The sequence below is a fragment of the Piliocolobus tephrosceles genome, chromosome 6 (assembly GCF_002776525.5).
Source record: "Piliocolobus tephrosceles isolate RC106 chromosome 6, ASM277652v3, whole genome shotgun sequence".
Lineage (NCBI taxonomy): Eukaryota > Metazoa > Chordata > Mammalia > Primates > Cercopithecidae > Piliocolobus > Piliocolobus tephrosceles.
Window position 1 is genome coordinate 117,280,923 of NC_045439.1, and position 9,450 is coordinate 117,290,372.

At 38.9% G+C, this 9,450-nt stretch overlaps 1 pseudogene; it reads left to right on the forward strand.

The window, feature by feature from the left end:
- The first annotated feature begins 4,890 nt into the window (after positions 1-4,890).
- LOC111552904 lies at positions 4,891-6,156 on the forward strand (annotated as a pseudogene).
- The last annotated feature ends 3,294 nt before the right edge of the window (positions 6,157-9,450 follow it).

Here is a 9,450-nt window from a genome sequence, read left to right on the forward strand (position 1 = left end):
CAATCTACTCATCTGACAAAGGGCTAATATCCAGAACCTACAAAGAACTCAAACAAATTTATAAGAAAAAAACAAATAACCCCATCAAAAAGTGGGCAAAGGATATGAACAGACATTTCTCAAAAGAAGACATTCATACAGCCAACAGACACATGAAAAAATGCTCACATCACTCGCCATCAGAGAAATGCAAATCAAAACCACAATGAGATACCATCTCGCACCAGTTAGAATGGCAATCATTAAAAAGTCAGGAAACAACAAGTGCTGGAGAGGATGTGGAGAAATAGGAACACTTTTACACTGTTGGTGGAATTGTAAACTAGTTTAACCATTATGGAAAACAGTATGGCGATTCCTCAAGGATCTAGAACTAGATGTACCATATGAGCCAGCCATCCCACTACTGGGTATATACCCAAAGGATTATAAATCATGCTGCTATAAAGACACATGCACACGTATGTTTATTGTGGCACTATTCACAATAGCAAAGACTTGGAATCAACCCAAATGTCCATCTGTGACAGACTGGATTAAGAAAATGTGGCACATATACACCATGGAATATTATGCAGCCATAAAAAATGATGAGTTTGCGTCCTTTGTAGGGACATGGATGCAGCTGGAAACCATCATTCTTAGCAAACTATCACAAGAACAGAAAACCAAACACCGCATGTTCTCACTCATAGGTGGGAACTGAACAATGAGATCACTCGGACTCGGGAAGGGGAATATCACACATTGGGGCCTATCATGGGGAGGGGGGAAGGGGGAGGGATTGCATTGGAAGTTATACCTCATATAAATGATGAATTGATGGGTGCTGACGAGTTGATGGGTGCAGCACACCAACATGGCACAGATATACATATGTAACAAGCCTGTACATTGTGCACATGTACCCTAGAACTTAAAGTATAATAAAAATAAAAAATAAATTAAAAATAAAATTAAAAAAAAAAAAACTCTTTCCTTTATACATTACCCAGTCTTGGGCAGTTCTTTATAGGAGCATGAGAACAGACTAATACAGCAAATTGGTACTGCGTAATGAGGTCCTGCTATAAAGATACCCAAAAATGTGAAAGCGACTTTGGAACTGGGTAATATCCAGAGGTTAGAACAGTTTGGAGGACTCAGAAGAAGACAGGAAGACGTGGGACAGTTTGGAACTTCCTAGAGACATATTGAATGGATTTGATGACCAAAATACTGATAGTAATATAGACAATAAAGTCCAGGCTTAGGTAGCTCACATGGAGATGAGGATCTTGTTGGAAACTGGAATAAAGGTGACTCTTGCTATATTTTAACAAAGAGACTGGTGGCATTTTGCCCCTGCCCTAGAGATCTGTGGAACTTTAAACTTGAGAGACATGATTTAGGGTATCTGGCAAAAGAAATTTCTAAACACCAAAGTGTTCAAAATGTGACTTGGGTGTTGTTAAAAGCATTCAGTTTTATGTATTCACAAAGATATGATTTGCAATTGGAATTTATGTTTAAAGGGAAGTTAAATAAATAAAATAAATGAAAGTTTAGAATATTTGTAGTGTGACAATGTGATAGAAAAGAAAAACCCATTTTCTGAGGAGAAATTTAAGCCAGCTGCAGAAATTTGCGTAACGAGGAACCAAGTGTTAATCACCAAGACATTGGGGAAAATATCTCCACGGCAAGTCAGAGCCCTTCACTGCAGCCCCTCCCATCACAGGCCCAGAGGCTTAGGAGGAAAAATGGCTTTGAGGGCTGGAACCTGGGCCTTGCTGCTTTGTACAGTCTAGGGAGTTTGTGCCCTGTATCCTAGGTGTGGCTAAAAGAGGCCAAGGTATAGCTTGGGCTGTGGCTTCAGAGGGTCCAGGCACCAAGCTTTAGCAGCTTCCATGTGGTGTTGAGCCTGTGGATGCACAGAAGTCAAGAATTGAGGTTTGAGAACCTCTGTCTAGATTTCAGAGGATGTATGGAAATACCTGGATGTCCAGGCAGACATTTGCTGCAGGGGAAGAGCCCTCATGGAGAACCTCTGCTAAGGCAGTGCAGAAGGAAAATGTGGGGTTGAAGTCTTCACACAGAGTCCCCACTGGGATACTGCCTAGTGGAGCTGTGAAAAGAGGACCACCATCCTCCATCCTCCAGAATTGTAGATCCACCAAAGCTTGCACTGGGCACCTGGAAAAGCCACAGAAACTCATTGCCAGTCCATGAAGGCAACTGGGATGGGGGCTGTACCCTGCAAAACCACAGGGGTGGAGCCATCCAAGGCTGTGAGAGTCTACCTTTTGTGTCAGCGTAACCTAGATGTGAGACATGGAGTCAAAGGAGATCATGTCAGAGCTTTAAGATTTGACTGCCTCACTGAATTCTGGACATGCATGGGGCATGCAGCCCCTTTGTTTTGGCCAATTTATCTCATTTTGAATGTGTGTATTTACCCAATGTCTGTTCCCTGCTGTATCCAGGAAGTAACTAACTTGAATTTACTAGCTTCTAAGTAGAAGGCATTTGTCTTCTCTCAGATGAGACTTTGGATTTGGACTTTGGGGTTAATGCTGGAATGAGTTAAGACTTTGGGGTACTGTTGAGAAGGCATGATTGGTTTTGAAATGTGAGGACATGAGATTTCAGAGGGGCAGGGCAGAATGATATGGTTTGGCTGTGACTCCACCCAAATCTCATCCTTCATTGTTGTTCCCATAATGTGGGCAGGACCCAGTGGGAGGTAATTGAATCATGGGGGCAGTTACCCCCGTGCTGCTGTTCTCATGGTGAATTCTCATGAAATCTGATGGTTTTATAAAGGGCTTTTCCCTCTTTGCTTGGTCCTTCTCCGTGAAGAAGGATGTGTTTGCTTCTCCTTCTGGCATGATTGTAAGTTTCCTGAGGCCTCCCAAGTCATGAAGAACTGTGAATTAATTAAATCTCTATTTTTTATGAGTTAACCAGTCTCAGGTATTTCTTTATAGTAGCATGAGAATGGATTAATACAATCATGTATGCAAGTTACCCTCAAGTGGTAAAAAAAAAAAAATTATATAAATAAAGACAACAAATGAAAAAGAAGATGGGGCAAATTATTAGCAATGTTTGATTCTGAATAAAGGGATATGGATATTTTCTAAAATATTATTGCAACTCTTCTGTACATTTGAAATATTTTCCAAATAAATAATTAAATATATACACATATATCTGTATATATTTAAATATACATCCATATGTACACATACATTATAATCTTTCCATAAAATGGATAGATTTTAATAAAAGTGAACATATGCATAAAATTTTACCCCCAAATCCACTATTAGGTATATTTCCAACAAATGAATGCATATGTTCATCAAAAGACGTGTACTAGATTGTTTATAACAGCAGTATCTATAATTTTCCCAAACTGGGAACTACTCAAGGGCCCATTTTCATTTGAATGAATAAATAAATTGCAGAGTACTCACATAATGGACTTCTTTGCACCATGGGAATGAAGAAAATACCACTGGACAAAATGACACAGGATAATTTCAGAGACAGAATGTAGAAAGAAAGAAGGCAGACATAAAATAGCACATACTGTATGATATCATTCATATAAAGTACAAAACAGATGAAATAAATCCATGTTAGAAGTCAGGATTGTGCTTACTCTAAGCAGGGGACAGGTAGTGACTAGAAGACAACATGAGAGGACATTTGGGATAGGAGTGGTGTTTCATTATTAGGCCCAGATACTAGTTATATGGATGTACTTACAAAACGTACAAACACTCAGTGGCATCTGTAGTTTTCTCTACCTGAATTTTACTTAAATAAAAAGTTTTTATTTTAATGTACCTATGCATTTTGGGGGACAGAGGGTATGTGGGGATATATCTGTACCTTTCTCTCAATTTTGTTATGAATATAAAACCTCTTAAAAAGAATAAAATACTTAAGAACAATAACAATAAAATATTATTCTCTTGCCAGAAATGATTCAGTGGCTTTGCATTGTCTTTGAAGTAAAACCTAAATTCCAGATTATGGCCCACAAATCCTTCCGTGATGCCTACCCACTTCTTCAACCTCATATCCTACTACTCCTACTCTAATTACCATATTCAGGCTTGGATCTCTGTTTACTTCCTCAAACCCATCAACTGCTTTCTTGCCTCAAAGCATTTGAGTTTGCTGTTTCATCACGGGATCTTCTTGAACAGGCATTTTTACCTGGTTTTAAGTCTTCTCAGTTTCAAGCACAGTCTATCCAAACTATCTCCCTGATTATTTGACCAGAGCAGCTTCTTAGTCCCTTTGTTTATTTATTTGCCTACTTATTTGTTGGCTGTATTCACCACCAACATGGAAGATTTTGTCTCTTGTTCATCATGGTGTTCTCAGCATGTAGCAACTTGCTTGCACAGAACAGGCATTCACTGGAGATTTTTCTTTTGAATGAAAGAATGAATGAATGAATAGATGTGCATGGAGCTCAGCAAAACCAACTGGGATAGGATTACAGATGTTGGAGTCATTAACAAACAACTAAGAGCTGAAGTTTTGAAAGTATAGTAACAAGTGTAAAATGAGACTTAAAGGGGCGTTGCACTGATTCCTGAGGACCGGAAAGATGTAAGGGGCAGGCAGAGGAAGAAATCATAAAATATATGGAGATCGAGAGTATACAAAGGGAACTCAGAAGCTAGAGCCTGCCCAAAACAAAACAAAACAAAATAAGACAAACAAAAACAGGAGAAAGCAGAGTCCAGGCTTAGACTGCAGCTCCTCGCTTACCCGTGCAGTCTAATTTTGAGCTGCCTCTTTGTAGTCCGAAACGACAGGAGTTCCCTGTTGTGGGTCTACTAACCCGTACGTTTCCGTGGGCAAGTCTTATGTGTACTCCTCACCATGGCTCAGCTCCAAACATGCTTCTACACTGATAACAAGAAATATGCCATAGATGATGTTCCCTTCTCAATCCTTGCCACCTCTGAAATTGCTGACCTTAGTAACATCATCAATAAACTGCTAAAGGACAAAAATGAGTTCCACAAACGTGGAGTTTGATTTCCTTATTAAGGACCAGTTTCTGCAAATGCCCTTGTTCAAACACATGGAACTGGAGAACATCTCACCAGAAGAAACTGTGGAAATAGAAACAAGCAGTATACTGCACCCCAGCCAGAGCAAAGCATGTTCCATGATGACTGGATCAGTTCAATTAAAGGAGCAGAGGAATGGATCTTGACTGGTTCTTATGACAAGACTTCTTGGATCTGGTCCTTGGAAGGAAAGTCAATAATGACAATTGTGGGACATACAGATGTTGTAAAAGATGTGGCCTGGGTGAAAAAAAGATAGTTTGTCCTGCTTATTATTGAGTGCCTCTATGGATCAGACTATTCTCTTATGGGTGTGGAATGTAGAGAGAAACAAAGTGAAAGCCCTGCACTGCTGTAGAGGTCATGCTGGAAGTGTAGATTCTATAGCTGTTGATGGCTCAGGAACTAAATTTTGTAGTGGCTCCTGGGATAAGATGCTAAAGATCTTGTCTACAGTCCCTACAGATGAAGAAGATGAGATGGAGGAGTCCACAAATCAACCAAGAAAGAAACAGAAAACAGAACAGTTGGGACTAACAAGGACTCCCATAGTGACCCTCTCTGGCCACATGGAAGCAGACCATCAGTTCTGTGGTCAGATACTGAAGAAATCTGCAGTGCAACTTGGGACCATACAATTAGAGTGTGGGATGTTGAGTCTGGCAGTCTTAAGTCAACTTTGACAGGAAATAAAGTGTTTAATTGTATTTCCTATTCTCCACTTTGCAAACGTTTAGCATCTGGAAGCACAGATAGGCATATCAGACTGTGGAATCCCCAAACTAAAGATGGTTCTTTGGTGTCGCTGTCCCTAACCTCACATACCGGTTGAATGACATCAGTAAAATGGTCTCCTACTTATGAACAGCAGCTGATCTCAGGATCTTTAGATAACATTGTTAAGCTGTGAGATACAAGAAGTTGTAAGGCTCCTCTCTATGATCTGGCTGCTCATGAAGACAAAGTTCTGAGTGTAGACTGGACAGACACAGGGCTACTTCTGAGTGGAGGAACAGACAATAGATTGTATTCCTACAGATATTCACCTACCACTTCCCATGTGGGGGCATGAAAGTGAACAATAATTTGACTATAGAGATTATTTCTGTAAGTGAAATTGGTAGAGAATCATGAAATTACATAGATGCAGATGCAGAAAGCAGCCTTTTGAAGTTAATATAATGTTTTCACCCTTCATAACAGCTAACATATCACTTTTTCTCATTTTGCATTTGTAATAAGATAGGTTGTATTTATAAAATATAAACTGTGGCAGGCATTCTCTATACAAACTTGAAATTAAATTGAGTTTTACATTTCTCTTTAAAAAAAAGACAAAAACAAGAAGTACAGTATTATGGTAGCCAAGAGGAATGAAAAATGCTGTCAGCTACAACTGAATTTCAGTGTAAGGGTGTGGTTAGCAGCCTTGCTGGAAGCAGATTGCTTAGACAGGAGCAGACATATCATGAAAGGTTGAGGAATGAGTAAAAGATGAGAAACTGAGGACAGTAAATGGAGCAATCTCTTTCAAAAACTGCAGAAAGACAAACTACACATATTCTCACTCATTTGTGGGAGCTAAGATTTAAAACAATTATACTCATGAAGACAAAATGTAGAATGATCATTACCAGAGGCAGGGAAGGGTGGTGGGGGTCGGAGGGAAAATGGGGATGGTTAATGGGTACAAAAATATAGTTAGATAGAATGAATAAGATCGAGTATTTGATAGCACAACAGGGCAACAATGATTTATTATGTTTTAAAATAATTATAATTGAAATATTTATAAAACAAAGAAATGACAAATACTTGGAGTGATGGATACTCCATTTACCCTGTGATTATTACACGTTGTGTGCCCATATCAAAATATCTCATATACCGCATTTATAGATACACCTACTATGCACCCATAAAAATTGAAAATTGAAAAAATTAAAAAATAAGAAAACCAACTGGGTGTGGTGGCTCATGCCTGTAATCCCAGCACTTTGGGAGGCCAAGTGGGGCAGATCACTTGCACTCAGGAGTTCGAGACCAGCTTGGCCAACATGGTGAAGCTCCGTCTCTACTAAAAATACAAAATTTAGCTGGCGTGGTGGCACATGTCTGTAATCCCAGCTACTTGGGAGGCTGAGGCAGGAGAATTGCTTGAACCCAACAGGTGGAGGTTGCAGTGAGCTGAGATCGTACTGCCACTACACTCCAGCCTGGGCGACAGAGCAAGACTTGGTCTCAGAAAAAAAATAAATAAATAAATAATAGGGAAACCAAAAATATTTTTCTGTTGTGAATAGAAGCACAATTGGGTTAGTGACTAGAGAACTTGAATATGAGAGAATTTGCATACCTTTTGCTTTAAGACAGAAGATACTTCACAAGTTTAAATGCTGATTAGACAGCATCAATGTTCCTCTGTACAAAGAAAGGGAACCAGAGCAAAGATGGAGGAACTAACCCTAGAAGAAAGAGGGGTAGGAAAAGTTGGAGTCAGAAATGTGCATAAAATGTAGAAGGTACAAAATAAGACAAAATGAGAATGGATGTCTTTATACCATATGCTGAGTTGCCATTGGTATGGGAAATGACAAAACGTGGAGTTGAAGAGGAAAAAGGAGGCAGTCATGGAAATACATCACAATAAAACCACTGAAGTATTGTAGGGCATGTAGGCTTGGCACCAAGAACATTATAACACAGATATTACAGTACACTATAAGAGACATCTGTGGCTGTAAGATTAATGACAGCCATAAGCCCCACTCAAGTGTCTTGCAGGGACGACACTATATGTCACTTAACAGTATGATGAAACTCAGTGGGGGATTTCCAGAAGACAACTCCATCTCAGCACAGCTGCAACTTTTATAAACCTTAAAACAAAGCTCACCCTAACAAGAATAGGCTTAAATTCCCTTTATGAAAGAAACACCTGGAAACTGACTTAGATTGCATACAGGTATAAGAAAAGGAAAAGAATTCCCCAAATTCTGAAAATGGTCTCCAAATGGAGACCCTCCCGGTCAGTTGGTCATCTGACTATCTGATTATATCTAGCCCATGCCACCAGCCTGCTCTTGTGTCTTGTAAAAGCACTGCCAAAATAAACCACTGGAGTGGCAGATGGTGTCTAAGACCCATCTTTCCCATGAATCAGACCAAAGAAGAGAAATTGCTCTGGGGAGGCTGCTTAACCAAGACTACCTGAGACCCCCAATGATGACAAACATCTAGAGTCGACCTGAACTATTTATTAAGGAAATAAATATTTTGATTTGACACTAACTCCCTTCTTCTTTAATTGCCCTTCCCCAACCCCCATTTGTTGTGTACTCAAGCCCTAAATAGAAAGTTACAGAACTGTTACATATCTGTTGAAAATTTAGTATGTTCTGTTTAAATATGCTTCAGGATCCTTTAGGACAATACATTATTACTAATGAACTTTATGAAAAGTATTTAAAACCATGAGAAAATGTTCATCATTTAAAAATGTAGAAAATTCCAGCATATATAGTGTCATTTCAATTTAAAAAAATATTTCTAATATAAATAGTATTTTTGTGTTGTGGCAGTGCTGATAACTTTGTACATATTTTCAGTGTTTTCTAAATGTCTACAAGAATTATTGTATTTGTAAAATAAGACAAAAATATTAGCACATATTCATAATTATTGCCTTAGGAAAAGCATCTTGACGTAGACTTATGTGGATCAAAGTGCATTTGTTTATTTGCTACACATTACCAAATTTCCTTACAAAAATATTGTACATATTTAAGACAATTCTAGCAAAGATAAACATTTATTATGAAGAAAGCACATGTGATTCTTAAAAAGAACTTCAAAGATCATGGCAAAAAGACAGAGCTAAATCAACCAGTTAAAAAAAAAAGGCATAAAGATTTTCGTCTGACACTCCTTAGTTGCAGGGAGCTCTGAAGAGCAACTCCCAGCCAGTGAGGGACAGAAGGTGATACATAAATAAGCTAGCTTTCTTGCTCATTCATGGGACAACTCTGAAATTAGGTTCAACACAGTCCCTCAGAGGGTCCCCAGGCAGAACTGAGCCCAGTGGTGATCTACTCAATTAACATGCCCTTTGCTGGCTTGCCTCCTTTCCCCGGGTTCACCTGCCTATTCCATGACTATGCTTCCTAGGCTTACCACCTTGCACTTACATCCTGCTTCAGGGTCTGCTTTTTGACAAATCTACTCTAAGATGTCATGAGAATCACATTATAAAACATGAGTTGCATTTTTGTGTCATCATTTTTATTTTCTGTTTCTGATCAGGGAAGTTGAAACACACATCTAATTATTTCTAACATTTAATTGAGCCACTACTATATCCCGAGAA